Source organism: Sceloporus occidentalis, unplaced genomic scaffold, assembly GCF_023333645.1.
Source record: "Sceloporus occidentalis isolate IW3139 unplaced genomic scaffold, rSceOcc1.0.p SCAF_339, whole genome shotgun sequence".
NCBI lineage: Eukaryota > Metazoa > Chordata > Lepidosauria > Squamata > Phrynosomatidae > Sceloporus > Sceloporus occidentalis.
This window is the reverse complement of record NW_028317319.1, coordinates 307,501-323,083: the sequence shown is the minus strand read 5'-3', so window position 1 is coordinate 323,083 and position 15,583 is coordinate 307,501.

Genomic DNA, 15,583 nt, shown 5'->3' with positions numbered 1-15,583 from the left:
ATGTAATGATAAAATAAGCTGTGTATATTTTATGGGAAACTTGCCTTGCATGAATTGCACCTTAACTTCCTGTTCTCATGATTTGCATGATTATTCATTACCTTTATTTTATACCTCCTCCCCTGTTAGGCCACTATGCCTTTATGGTAGAAGCCGATTGATTCTTGCAACCAAATATTGTCTTTCTAATAAAAAAAAAAAAGAGAGAAAAATAACTTTTTTTTTTTTTATATATATAATCTGCTCGTTTTTGTTTCTCGTGTAAGTATGTTTGCCTGGTTTCCTCCTTGATTTCTTCAAGCATTGTAATTACTAGTGCTTCTCCTGATAAAATGATCTTCTTTTAGTTTCTTATCCCCAGGATGAAGGAAATACTCCATGGAGATTTGGACACAGAGGTAAAACACTTTAGGGTTAACATTTTAAAAATGGATAGTGAATGCTTTGAATGATGTCCTAAAATGGTGTATTTTTCAGTCATGGGATGATTCATTCCAGGCAGATCTGAAGAAGATTTGTGAGTCATGCAGCCCAGTACAGGTGCGTTGAGACTTAGCATACATATCTTTCCGCTTTAACCCAAAACTGTACACACCTATGTGGACAGTCAGGGTCCAGCAGATACAGAGATGAAGTATGGAGCACCGGGGGTAAGCCTGGGGGGGTGGACAGAGTGGCATATCAGGGGCACAGTGCCAGAGAGGGGGATCTGGATCTTAGTCTTGTAGTCAGACCTCTATTTGAGGTCTAATTAGAAGACAACCTTGAATATAAGACGAGGGGTATTTTTCAGAGGAGTTGTCTTATAATCGAGCAAATAGGATGTGTGTAATATATATATTATATGTGTGTGTGTATCCCACCTCCCGCTCCACTTACCTGCTCCTGCATCTTTCCCTGTGGGAGCAGCATCGGTTTCACCGGGGGCTCATATGACCCCAATACATTCCTGTCTCCCCGTGCCAGTTCAAAATAGTTTAGAAAGGAAGGACCCTTTCTAAACAATTTAGAACCGTTACAAGGAGACCAAAAGAAGGAGTTGTACTCTGTATTTATGTCAATGAAAAGAGGAATGAAACTGATTATGCTTATGTCCCTTCCAGGACTGGGAAACCCTTGAAGCCTACTTGCTTCTGGGAACTACACATTCCTTCCTATCATACTATTATTTACTCATAATATACTTATAATATCCCTTTTTTTTTTTTGAAATCCTTTGTTTTTTGTCTCTCTTGTTGTGGTGGTAATTTTTTTTTTTTTTTTTTTAATTTTAAATTCTTTTGTAGCTGCAAACCGTGTTTACCTCCCTGAAAATCTCACAGATCTCCCCACAGTCTATAATGCGGCTCTGCAGTCACCTCCTCACATTGTCCCCAGATCTGAGTTATGCCCAGTCATCTGCCTTGGCCAAAAGCATCTTCCTTGAAAAGGTAACTGAACTCATTGGTATTATTTTTAATTGCACCCGCCATATAATTACAAGGTACATTGGTGTAAGAAAAAAGTCTGTTATGTTCAACCTTTACAGAATATCCCCAAATGCATTTATCCAGATGAAAAACGAGTAATGAAAACTAACTTTCGTAAAAGCCACCACTTTTGCTAATACTAAACATACATCTAAATCACACACAAAGCAAACATCAGTGAACCTCTGCATTTGTGTTTGACCACAAAGGGGGTAGATCTTTGGGGTGAATTGTGATGGCAGGCTTTGATTTATCATCTGCAGTTTTTACACCCCACTCACACATTTTGTAGTGTTCAAAGCTTCCTTTATACATGTTTTTTGTAGCTGTTTAGAGAGATTTTTCATAGATTTGGTAATTATTTATGAAATGTGAAAGCTTTACAATGATATAAAAGTTTTTGATGGGTTACATTGAATTGGCGGGCTTCAAAGATGTCCTAAATATGGGATGTGGGCACAGAGTGACCCGATGTCTAAATGGCAAAAAAAATTACATACCTCACAAAGGTGGCCTTCTACCTCCCAAATAACTCAACAAACCCATGCACTGTATCACTGCGCTCAGGAGATGTTACTGATTACTTATTGGGGTGGTGTTTGACACGGGCATATACCAGGAGAGTAAATTCATACCTGAAGTACGTGTGTGGGGAAAAAATACAAATTAAATTTACTACCATAAAATTTGACAAAGGCTGGTGGTAAAATTAGTGCATGGAAAGGGTTAAAATACCAGCATTTAAAATACCTTTAAAAATATATGGTTTGATGGGGTAAATTGAATTGGCTTGCTTCAAAGATACCCGAAATAGCACATGGGGAAGAATGACCAGCTTTGGGGGAAAAAATGGTTTTGAAGTAGCAAAACGCTACTGGTACTTATTGCCCCATAACGTGCAGAAGAAAAACATTGGGTATTTCTAAACTCAGGACCAATAGTAGAATCTATTTAGCAGGTTTTTTTTCATTTAGTTTTTGCGGATGTTTGTTTTTAACAAAAAATCACCATATTTTATCATTCTATGGTAAATCAGATATGATAAAAATAATGGTATCCAAAGAAAGCCCTGTGTCCAAAAAAAAAAAAGAAAAAAAAATTATATATATATATATATATATATATATATATATTTGTGTGTGTATGAAAGCATGAGATGAGAAGAAAATCACAGCAACACTGAAAAATGTTAACAGCCGTTTTCCCCAAATGTACTAGGAGTAAGAAAGTCTTGTCGTTAAGGGGTTAAATGATTTCATTTATTGAAGGTAAAAGCGTTAATCAAAACCTATATGAAGATGTAATTACCCATTTAACCCTAATAAATTTGATGTGCCATTCTTGGAGCAAAACCACAATCAAGTGTTTGCTGGAAAATAGTTTTTTACGGTACTGCGGTGGAATTTCTTCTTGGCGGAGTGGGTTTTTTGTTTTTTTTCCCCCAGCCACATTATTGTTGTACTATATAGTGTTATTATATTCTACAGTGCTGTATAACAGACATAACAATTTGACTTACTGTAAGGGCCCTGCTCAAACAAGCTTACATTCAACAGGGTGTTGGGGTGTATTACACAAAAGATAAAAGTGCCACTGTTGGCAATGGACCAACCACACTAGTATAAGTATTGTCCAAGTGCAGGAGAGAACCTGAGGAGGGAGAGCGCTAACACAACATTTGTAGGCGTCCTTTAAAGAATTCTGTCTTGAGAAATTGTTTTGAAGGACCGAATGCCGAGTGGAAGACTATGTAATGTGCGTGAGAACTAAAAATCAGAGCACAGGACATCATCATATGAGCGGTGCGATGGGACGACCTGTACCCACCAAATTGTACTTCTTGAGGTCTGAGACTTCGCAGTAAACCCCTTCAACAAGCCCACCACAAGCATAGTGTAACCACAAAAGAGCAACATGGTGGGACAACGGCTGTCCGTGGTGATAGTTTGTGGTACCGTACAGTTCAAATACCTTGTGGTGTGATTATACGCCTTTGGAAATGGGGGGGGAAAACAATTCCAGGCGGCAAACGGTACTCTGCAGCCCTAATTCCGTGACAAGTAGTGAGACCGGGTTACAGTGTATTTGGGTGAGGAGGTTGAAGTAGCGGGACTGCTATAAAGAGCTTTGACAGGAAAAGTCAGGATTTTGATATGAATCCTGAAGCACACTGGCAGCCGATGAAGACACTGACAGGGGGTAAAGGTGTTCGTAGTGAAGATAAATCTGGCAGCAGGGTCATGGTGGATTGTAGAGGGATGCAACAGGTATGAGGGTTAAGACAGGGTTGCAATGGTCACATTGGGAGATGAGAGCATGAATAAGAACCTTAGTGGCATCTTGTGTTCAGAAGGGTAGAATGAAAGCAGTGTTTTTAAGATTGAAACTAGGGCTGAAACAAATAATCGATAATGAAAATCGTTGTCAATGATTTTCATTATCGATTAATCGAATCGATTTTTATCGATTATAAAAATTATAATCCGACCTCAAACAGAGATCGGATTATAACACTAGAATCCAGATCGCCCGCAACGCTGCAGGGGACCTGGATTCCCCTCACTGTCGGCCGGTCTCTCACTTCCGTCTCTCTCCCCCTCCCATACGCCCCTCTGACTCCTCCCCCCTCCCATACATCAGAGTGGCAGAGTGCCTCTCTACCCGGCTCCGTTACTGACTTCATAGAAGCCTCAGCGTAAGTGAAGGGCAGTAACGGAGGCTGTCTGTGCGCATCGTTTAGACCCCCACCGGCTGACAGAGGATCATCCTCTCTGTCTGCCAGTGGGGGTCTGCATCGCACAGACAGCCTCCGTTACTCACCTTCACTTACGCTGAGGCTTCTATGAAGCTGCAGTGAAAGTTCCTGTCAGTAACGGAGCCGGGTAGAGAGGCAGAGCGGTGTATGGGAGGGGGAGGAGTCAGAGGGGTGTATGGGAGGGGGAGGAGTCAGAGGGGTGTATGGGAGCCACCCTCCCATACACCACTCTGGCTCCTCCCCCTCCCATACGGAAATCTGCCTCGCTACCCGGCTCCCTGGTGTCTTGTGAACCTCCGTGGCTGACAGGAGACAGAGTGGAGTATGGGAGGGGGGAGGAGGCAGAGTGGAGTATGGGAGGGGGGAGGAGCCAAAGTGATGTATGGGAGGAGACAGAGTGGAGTATGGGAGGGGGCAAAGTGGTATATGGGAGGGGGAGAGGGCAAAGTGATGTATGGGAGGGGGAGGAGGCAGAGTGGTGTATGGGAGGGGGGGAGGGGGCAAAGTGGTATATGGGAGGGAGAGGAGCCAGAGTGGTGTATGGGAGGGGGAGGAGCCAGAGTGCTGTATGGGTGAGTTATAGTGGTGTATGGGGGGGTATTATGAATTTCAGGGCATATAGGGGGTATAAGGCATATCGATATTGGGCATATCAGGGGGGCATAAAACATATCTGGGGGTAAAAGGTATATCAGGGGGCTCAGTGGCATATAGGGGGTATAAGGCATATCGATATTGGGCATATCAGGGGGGCATAAAACATATCTGGGGGTAAAAGGTATATCAGGGGGCTCAGTTGCATATCACTGGCATATAAGAAGTATAAGGCATATATGGGGGCAGAGTGGCAAGCTGTGGGTCAGATGTGCATAACCGGCAGTTTGGTAAATAAAAAAAAAATTTAAACAAGGCTTTTTTTCTCATAGTTTTTATTAAATATGAAAAATAGTTAACATATGAATTAATATTTACTAATAACTTTGTATTAAGACCTAGTTTGGGAAACACTGTGTTTGGGTTCTTGTAGCTTTTATTATTATGTCAGTAAAATAAGAAGGTGAATAGAGAGAGGCCATTGTGATAAAGAGATGAAAGTGTAAATTGTAGGTTTTTTATTACATTTTTTTTATCCGATTAATCGAAAAAATAATCGGCCAACTAATCGATTATTAAAATAATCGTTAGTTGCAGCCCTAATATATATATATATATATATATATATATATATATATATATATATATATTATATAACTTGTTTGTATTCAGGGGATGTTATCGAACATAAACTGGATATTGTTTGTTCTTGAGGGCTGCATCTGTCTTGGGGTAGCCAATGGGTGGTGGAGGTTATAAAATTTACATGTAGTACAAGGGCAATGGGATGTAAGGATTATATATGTATATTATGCAATATGGATAAAGAAGGGAATGCATGATCGGACATTCTTTATGCAACATTGTGCCAGTGTGTGTATCGGTACGATTAGTCGTGAGGAAGCCAGTGATGCTAGCTTCTGCTGGCCAGGGAATCCAGGCTGTCAATAGATGGCCTGATCTCCTATGACACGCAGGGAGATGTCCCTGCTGCTGTGAAAATGAAGGATGTACCTGTATGTCTAGGGTAATGAAGGGGTTAACATTAGTTTCAGCTCAAAAGTTTAATATTTGAGGTTCTCAACGATAATAAAAATGTATTTGTAATTGCTTTTGGTTTTATTTAAGTATATTTCTGTGAACTATCTATAAATAAACTGTTTGCAATTGTAAACTAGGGGTGCATTGAAAATACAAAGTCATGCAAAAGGTACAGGTGTAAAAAGTACCGTGTTTGCTCAATTATGAGACGACCCTATAGGAAAAATGTTTTACCAGTAAATGTTAATTCATCTAAAGTTTGTTTTTTTGTTTGTTTTTTTTTAAAAGCTATGATTGAGAAATATTTTGGTTTTATTTCCTTTTTTCCAACCTGCCCCCCAGTTATGCACATCTGCCCCAGAAATGCCTTATACCCCCTATATGCCTTTTGACCCCCTATGTGCCACTCTGCCTCCATAAATGCCTTATACTCCTATATGCCACTCTGGCATTTAGAGGGTTAAAAGTCATATTATGGGGAAGAGTGGCATATAGGGAGGTTTAAGGCATTCAGGAGGCAGAGTGGCGTATAGAGGGTTAAAAAGGCATTTCTGGAGGCAAAGTGGCATTAAGGGGGTTAAAAGGCATTTCACAGAGCACTCTGCCTCCAGAAATGCCTTATGCCCCCCATTTAACACGACCCCACCCCCAACTTACTGGTGCTTCTGACTACCCTGTCATGAAGCCGGGGAAGCGTGTAGATCCCACGCACTTACGCTGCAGCATGAAGGAGGTGTGGCTAGCAGCAGGGGTTGTCTGCGTCCATCGCGCAGACCTTCCCCGGCTGTCAGAGAACTCTGATCTCTGACAGCCGGGGAAGGTCTGCGCGATGGACGCAGACAACCCCCGCTGCTAGCCACACCTCATTCATGCTGCAGCGGAAGTTGTCTACGCGAATCGCGGAGACATCTATATGCTGCCCCAGCTACACACCGGGGACTCAGAAGTACCGGTAAGCGGGGGGGGGGGGGGGAGAGACAGGAGGATCCAGGTCCCCTGCAGCTGCGGGGGATCTGGATCTTAGTCGTCTCATAGTTAGACCTATTTGAGGTCTGATTATAAGACGACCCCGATTATAAGACGAGGGGTATTTTTCAGAGCATTTGCTCTTGGAAAAAACCTTGTCTTATAATCGAGCGAATACGGTATATAAATGTTTCATATGGTCCATCTAAGAAGTAATATTGGGCATGTCTAGTAACATTTAAAATGTGTATGTTTAGGTTTCCATAACAGTATTTTCTCTGTAGTAGTTTCTCTGACAGTCTCTCAGAATCGCTGGTCTCTTTACATGGTATTTGTCATTATTTACTTTTATTCCATCACAGGTACTCTTCCTCACTGCACCGGCCCCACGACCTATCCTTGCTGCTCTCTCCATGTTCTGTACAAAGTATGCACAGTCGGTGTGCAGTACGTTAATAGGCCCGCTACTACTACAAGCTGAGACTGGTACTGGTTCTGGTTGTTGTTACATTTATAGAGCACCAGCCAATGTCATAGTCCTATTACAGTGATTTGAGTATACCTGCATCTTGCCTTTCAGTATACATTAATGTTGTGATACATTAGCTGAACTGATAATATTTATCTGCACTTAATCTTCAGTTTAACTAGCACCTTGACTTAGGGAAATTACTTCCTTCTAGCCATACTGCCTTTCCTTGGAATACCCTCCTGCCCTATAATATCATCTGATTCAGTTTCCAACTAAAGGGATCTGCCATTCTTAGTCCTACAAGGTTTCCTTTATATAATATATATTTTTTGCTGCATCTTGTACCTGTAGGCTCTGTGCACACAGATTTCCTTTGTCGAATGATGTCTGAGTGTTTCCAATTAGAGCATCTGCCTCTGTGTTTTCGGTAAGTAGGTATTGTTTTGTCTGTCTGTGTACATATCTGATATGCATAAAAGAACTTTCCAGTTTATCTGTACATTGTTTTGTGTATGCATGCCATGATTATTTACTTGTATACGTTGCATTGTCCTGCAGTCCTGTTTTAGAGGTACCGTGTTCTGAAGGATCAATCTGTGTTTTACATGTGCTCCTGGAGAGGCAGGTGAGAGTATGACTGATTATATAAGATTAATTCCTATTAAAACCTACCGTGATAACTTTTTTTTTTTATTAACTTATTCTTCTCTATTGTTCCAAGGTCATTATGAGTCCGTCAGATTTTGAACTCCTCCTTCTCTGGATGTGCCCTGTTGCAGAAAAGTTTTCCAGATCTGTCATATTGTCTAAATTGTTGCTGAATATCATGAGACAACATCAGAGTCAGGTGAGAACAAGACTTAAGGAAAGAGTTGCTTGAAGCAGAGATTTCATTAAGTGGTAGAGATGTGTACAGGTGGTACAATGATCATAAGAAGAGAGCATATGGCTGGAAGAATCGTGAGGATTGGATAAAGATTGTAAAGAGCAATAGATTTTAAGAAAAGGACTTCAAGAGTCTAATTATAGCAGACATTTAGGCATAACAATTTAGGATAGGTCAGAAAATGAAAATCTTCTAGTGGAGTACTTGGTTTGTAATGCTATGTTGCAATGTTCGTGTTTTTTAGATTTTGTCACCTCACCTTGAACTTTTAACTACTGCAGTTACCGCTAACCAAACTTTCTTGAAAAAGTCTCTGCAAGGAGCTCTGAACAGACTGCGGGAAACTGTTACATTGTAACAGCAGAATTCAAGATTTCACATTTCAAGAAACCATTTAGGACTTTAATATATCCTCACAAATGTGTGTATGTGTGTGTGTGTATATATATATATTTTTATTTTTTTTTTGTTTGTTTATTGGGGCACTTTTGGATCTGTCAAAGGTTAAGTAGCAGTACTGTCAGCACTGATTATAATAAACTTGATGTGTAGTAGGTTTTAGCAGGGAACCACTGTGGTATTGACCGCTTATCCATGTGTATTGGGAAAAATGAGGAAATACAATAAAAATGTGTGTCTAGTATGGAAAGGTCTCCAATGAGGGGAAGGTGGTGCGTGCCTGAGGGTCTGCACAGCAGCATTTACCAAGCTAGTGCTTGAGATAACTGGCAGAGTACATAACATGGAAGGGAGATTCTTTTCGCAGAATAAATCTCCTGCATGGAAATTTAGTGGGGGAAGAGGCAAATCCATTTGCAAAAAGGGCACCACAAAACATTTAAGGGGACTATGCAGCTCTTTTATGCATTAAAGTGCAAATAATTGCTGGAGTGTCCCTTTTAATATGCATTACCTGTAAGTGGGCTGTCAGAAACAGTAATCTCTCTCTTTGAGTGCCATAGTCTGGACAAATTTTCCCCTGAGGAGCTGGGATGTTTTCAACAATTTTTCATATCCTTTCATTTCACCATGATTCCTGTGAAGTTTTTTTATTTTTATTTTTTTTAAAAAATTTCCCATGGAAAGCTATATATTTGTTTTTGTTATGAAGTCTTAAGTACAAACAAAATCCAAAAAAATACCTAAATGCATGAGGCTGGTTCACATATGCTTTTTAACCCATTTGTGGGTAGATGTATGGACTCCCAATGCATTTTGCCATGTACAGGTTTTGTCACAGAGTTAAAATGACATTTCAAATACCCAAGGGCTGTCTACTTTAAAAAAAATAAATAAAAATGAATGGTTTGATGGGGTAAGTTCAAAGATAGGGCATAGGCACAGACTGAACAAAATGGCGGGGAGAAGCGCACTTCCCAAATGCGGCATTTTAGTCCCCAAAGATCCAGATAAACCCATGCAGGTGGGTTATGACTTTACTCAATAGATGGTGTTGTTTGACAGTGACATATTCCAGAAGCAGTAAACTCATACCTGAAGTACGATGTGTGTGGAGAACAAATGTTGACAAATCTGGTGGTAAAATTAGCGTAGGGAAAGGATTGAAAAAAAGAAATATTGGCATGTGAAATACCGTGGGGTATCTAGTTGTCAAAAAAAAAAATATTTGATGGGGTAAATTGAACTGACTAGCTTTAAAGATGTCTCAAATAGGGCATGGTGGCAAAAGGACCATATGTCAAAGCTCCAAGTTAAGAAATGGGCACTTCCCAAATGCGGTGTTTTACCTCCCAAACAAACGGATGTGTGGTTGTATCGCTGTACACTAGACATGTTGCTGAACACATATTGGGATGTTGTGTGATGGTGACTATTACGTTTGCACAGGTGAGGAAACCAGGATGCAGGGGATAAGGAATCAGTCTCTTGGGCGTGCCCAACAGGTACGGATGACTCCCGGGCAGGAGCAGAGTTGATAGCACAGTGCAACAAATGGTATAGTCCAGGTATCAGGCAGAGAATGTTCAGGCAATCCAGGTCAGGAGCAGAGAGGTCAACCAGGTCAATATGCAAGCAAATGTCGGTACCGGGTATCCAGCAGAGAATGGTCAGGCAATCCGGGTCAGGAGCAGAGAGGTCAACGAGGTCGACATGCAAGCAAAGGTCGGTACCGGTATCAGGCAGAGAATGGTCAGGCAATCCGAGTCAGGAACAGAGAGGTCAACGAGGTCAATAAACATGAGATGGTCGGCAACAGGAATCAGCAGAGAACACCAGTAGCAGGTAAGTATACAGCTTAGTTGTAAGAACAACTGAGCGTTGAAGTATCAGTGCTCAGTTTTTAAACTAGCCGCCCTTCTAGATTCCGCCCCCTCAAACTACCTCTGCCCCTTCAAGCTACCCCCCCCCCGCCCCTTCAAACTACAAACCCCCCCCTGCTACTAAGGCCGGCCCTGTGTGGGATCGCGGGGGGGGGGGGTGCAGTGCCGTAGGTTTCCTTCACTCTGCCATGTGAACAGCCATGTATGAGGACACGGCGACACTGCACCGACCCTGGAGGGATAAGGGCCGAGTACCCGCCACCGGTGGGTACTTGGGAGATGCACTCGGGCGACACGCTCTGTACGGGATCGCAACGCCCGAATGGGAGCGTGACGCCGCGAGCACCCCTGCGACGCACTCCGGATGGGACCGTGACAGTGACTTACTAGGAACTGTAAATGCACACCTGAAGTACAATTTGTGTGATAAAAAAAAAAAACCACAAAATAAATTGCTATTATGTGATATGATTGCTGCTATGAGAGCAATTGTCTCTACGATTAACTCTACGACTGCTGGTTTCCTGGTTATAGCGTCCAAACTGTCATTGGTAGCTTTGGGGTGTTAAAGCAGGGTAATTTTATAGCTCGCCCTGCTGCATGATCTCTCAATAATCGTTAACCACCATAATGCTGCGGTTGCGTCAAAGCTGTGATTTTAGTCTTTAACAGCAGTGACCTGGAATCCAAAGGTGATTCTTGGACAGGTGTCAGTAAGGCTCTGCTGCAGCTCAAAATGCTGCAAAGCCAATTAAGGGGAGAGGCAGGTAATGATCAGTATGATATTCACTTGATGACCCCTCCTCAATTGTGACGGCTATCGTATAGAGAGGATTTATCCGAATGATACATGTAAAAAAAAAATGGAAAAAACACACAAGTGTTATCAATAAAAGTTTACATAACTGGTTAAATTTTGACAATTTCTGACACTCATGATTTGGGGGCATGTTGTGACCCTGTGATTATGTAGTATTACACACATTTGGTGTTGTTTTTTTAGGTGACTTTAAAGATTTTTCTTTCAGCTAACATTGGAGAAATACAAAAACACATCCCATTGCTGTATTTGTTATGTAATAAAAAATAAGATGTTTATGCATGCGTAAAAAAAAATGTGTTATTGCCCTTGGTTTAAGTGGTTAGAAAATGTATACTTTTTGTTTATTTACTTTGACGCCTTATATCATTTTTGCATTTTTTTTATAAAATAAATCATACTTGACTATTTTATGTTACCAGATTTCAATACAAAAATATATACTTTATTCTACACATATAATTTTTAAAGATACCCAAAGGAAGTTTTAAAAAATATGTTTGACACAACCCTTTTTATAACATAAAATAGTAAGAATGTTTTTTTTTTTTTTTTTACTATATTTTATTTATCTTTGCAGACAGGAGCCACATGTGCAACAGCTGAGCATGTATAAAAAAATCCAAATAAAAAACAGGTTTCACTGTTCAGTACAGTGAATTGTCAAAATGCTACAATAAATAAAATTCCGGCTGTAAGCACAACATTAGCGTAAAATAGATTCTTACAAATCCAGCAATAGTTGGTATAGCACACTAAATAAGACAATATTAGGAAACCAGCAATGTGGAATCATTTTTATAACCAACTAATTTTCCAGATCAGAATGGAAAGAGCGATCAGCTGGCTGTTCCTAAATTCTCACAAATCTTTTCAATGGTGAGACTACTGGGCAAAAATATTTGAACAGTCGTGTTTTGACCATATAAGTGCAATCACGGCCTTATAGATATATAGCCAGAGCCTGCCTTAGGCGTTGTGGCCCCCCTGTGCGGACTACTCCTCTGGCTCCCCCCCACTACCCCCCCTCTGCCCCTTCAAACTACACCCCCCCTCTGCCTCTTCAAACTACACCCCCCCACTTACCTTGTTGCCGGAGTCCTGCGGTGAGAGCGGGAGGCATCAGTCTTCTCACTCTGCTGCGGTGCCGGCATTTCATGAGATGCCAGGGCCGCGACGGAGTCATGGAGAGTAAGGGGCGCCGAGCGGTTGCTGAGAACTTCACGAGCAACCGCTCGGCGCCCCTGCCCGGGACTTAACTTAAAACATTGTTTTTATTTTTTTTTAAAACTTTATTTAACCCCTTCAATCCCGGAGCAATTTTGCCATTTTTGCGCTATGCCGGTTCAGCGATGATTCTCTTTTACTGTGAATAGTGTACCCATATAAACTATATATTGTTTTTTCAAGGAGAGATAGAGCTTTCTTTTGATACCATAGTTGGATGATTAGCTGAAAATTTAGAATTAGAAATTTAGTAAAAACTAGCAAAAATTAGAAAAAAAACATCTGTTTTTTTCATTTTCCCTCTGAATCCTCACAAAATTAGGTAAAGAGACAGATTTATCCATTTAGGTGTCCTGTAGATGTCGATGTGCCCGTTCCCGGCCGTTTTTGGCAGGCCAAGTTGCTTGAAAAACCCTGGAAGTCAATGAGGTCGGATTTGCCGGCCGCATCCGACCCTCGCTCCATCGAGCTCGGCCTCCCTGGCCGGGTTTTCCCGGTGGTGTGGAACCCTGTCCCGTTTCGCCAGGGTCGTCAGGCACCCTCCGCCGGATATATAGGGGAGCGGCTCAAGTTGCAGGGAGTCATGGCTCGTGCGATCGGCTCCCGCGGCCAGGGGTCCGCCACGGGAGCTCCCCGGACCTGGGGACGCCCAGCCCGGGTGCCACACCGGCGGTCCAACACGCCAAGGTCCCGGGCCAGCTCCCGGGAACCCTACCGCCCGGTAGACGGCCGAGGGTCCCGCCTTGAGCTCCCCGGACCTGGGGACGCCCAGCCCGGGTGCCGCACCGGCGGTCCAACCCGCCCAGGTCCCAGGCCGGCTCCCGGGAACCCTACCGCCCGTTAGACGGCCGAGGGTCCCGCCGGGAGCTCCACGGACCTGGGGACGCCCAGCCCGGGTGCCGCACCGGCGGTCCAACCCACCTCCGGGCCCGCCCGCGAGCCTCTCGGAGCCGCCGGCCAAAGTCCCCGTTCCCGGCAGGCCAAGTTGCTTGCAACCGGCCGGCGTTTTTGCTCTAAGTCCCTGTTTTTGGCAGGCCAAGTTGCTTGAAAAACCCTGGAAGTCAATGAGGTCGGATTTGCTGGCCGCATCCGACTCTCGCTCCATCGAGCTCGGCCTGCCTGGCCGGGTTTTCCCGGTGGTGTGGTGGAACCCCGTCCCGTTTATCCAGGGTCGTCAGGCACCCTCCGCCGGATATATAGGGGAGCTGCTCAAGTTGCAGGGAGTCATGGCTCGCGCGATCGGCTCCCGCGGCCAGGGTCCCGCCGGGAGCTCCCCGGACCTGGGGACGCCCAGCCCGGGTGCCGCACCGGCGGTCCAACCCGCCCAGGTCCCGGGCCGGCTGGCGTTTTTGCTCTAAGTCCCTGTTTTTGGCAGGCCATGTTGCTTGAAAAACCCTGGAAGTCAATGAGGTCGGATTTGCCGGCCGCATCCGACCCTCGCTCCGTTGATCTTGGCATGCCGGGCCGGGTTTTCCTGGTGGTGTTTTGGAACTTCGCCACGGTTCGCCAGGGTCGTCAGACACCCTCCGCCAGATATATAGGTGAATGGTTGGCGTCAACCATCACGACCAGGACAATGACCGATCTGGTGCCCTGTGCCGGGCCGGGGAATGCAACCCTTGCTCAGGTGGTCCCCCTGGTGCAGGTGAGTGGCACACCTCCCCGTGCTCTCCCGGCATGGCCCCTGGGTCCCCCGAACCCCCGCGGCCCAGCCCTAGGCCTCTCCCTGGGCTTGGGGGAGAGCTGCCCTGGGTGCTGGACACCCTCCAGGCGACTGAGTTTGCTCGGCCCCGGAGTCCCAGCGGCCCGAAGCTGTGGTTGTTGGGCGACCCTGGAAGTCAGTGATGTCTGATTTGCTGGCTGCATCCGACCCTTGCTCCGCTGGTCTTGGTGGTGGTGTCGCGGAACTCTGCCGCAGTTTGTCAGGGTCATCAGGCACCCTATGCCAGATTTATAGGTGAGCGGTCGGCGTCGACCACCACGACCAGGACAATGATTGATCTGGTGCCCCATGCCGGGCTGTGGAAGGTAACCCTTGCTCAGGCGGTCCCCAGCGGGCCCCCTGGAAGTCAATGAGGTTGGATTTGCCTGCCGCATCCGACCCTCGCTCCGTTGATCTCGGCCTTCTCGACTGGGTTTTCCCGGTGGTGCTGTGGAACTCCGCCACGGTTCCCCAGGGTTGTCAGGCACCCTATGCTGGATTTATAGGTGAGTGGTCGGCGTCGACCACCACAACCAGGACAATGACCGATCTGGTGCCCCGTGCCGGACTGGGGAAGGTAACCCTTGCTCAGGCGGTCCTCAGCGAGCCCCCTGGAAGTCAATGAGGTTGGATTTGCCTGCCGCATCCGACCCTCGCTCCGTTGATCTCGGCCTTCTCGACTGGGTTTTCCCGGTGGTGTTGTGGAATTCCGCCACGGTTCCCAGGGTTGTCAGGCACCCTATGCCGGATTTATAGGTGAGTGGTCGGCGTCGACCACCACGACCAGGACAATGATTGATCTGGTGCCCCATGCCGGGCTGTGGAAGGTAACCCTTGCTCAGGCGGTCCCCAGCGGGACCCCTGGAAGTCAATGAGGCTGGATTTGCCTGCTGCATCCGACCCTCGCTCCGTTGATCTCGGCCTTCTCGACTGGGTTTTCCCGGTGGTGTTGTGGAACTCCGCCACGGTTCCCCAGGGTTGTCAGGCACCCTATGCCGGATTTATAGGTGAGTGGTCGGCGTCCACCACAACCAGAACAATGACCGATCTGGTGCCCCGTGCCGGGCTGGGGAAGGTAACCCTCGCTCAGGCGGAGCCCGGTGGTCCCCCTGGTGCAGGCGAGTGGCCCACCTCCCTGTGCTCTCCCGGTGTGGCCCCTGGGTCCCCCGGGACCCCCGCAGCCCAGCCTGTGGCCCAGCCTGCTTGGGGGAGAGCTGCCCTGGGTGCTGCACACCCTCCAGGTGACTGAGTTTGCTCGGCCCCGGACTCCCAGCGGCCCGAAGCTGCGGTTGTTGGGCGACCCTGGAAGTCAGTGATGTCTGATTTGCTGGCTGCATCCGACCCTTTCTTCCGTTGGTCTTGACCTGCT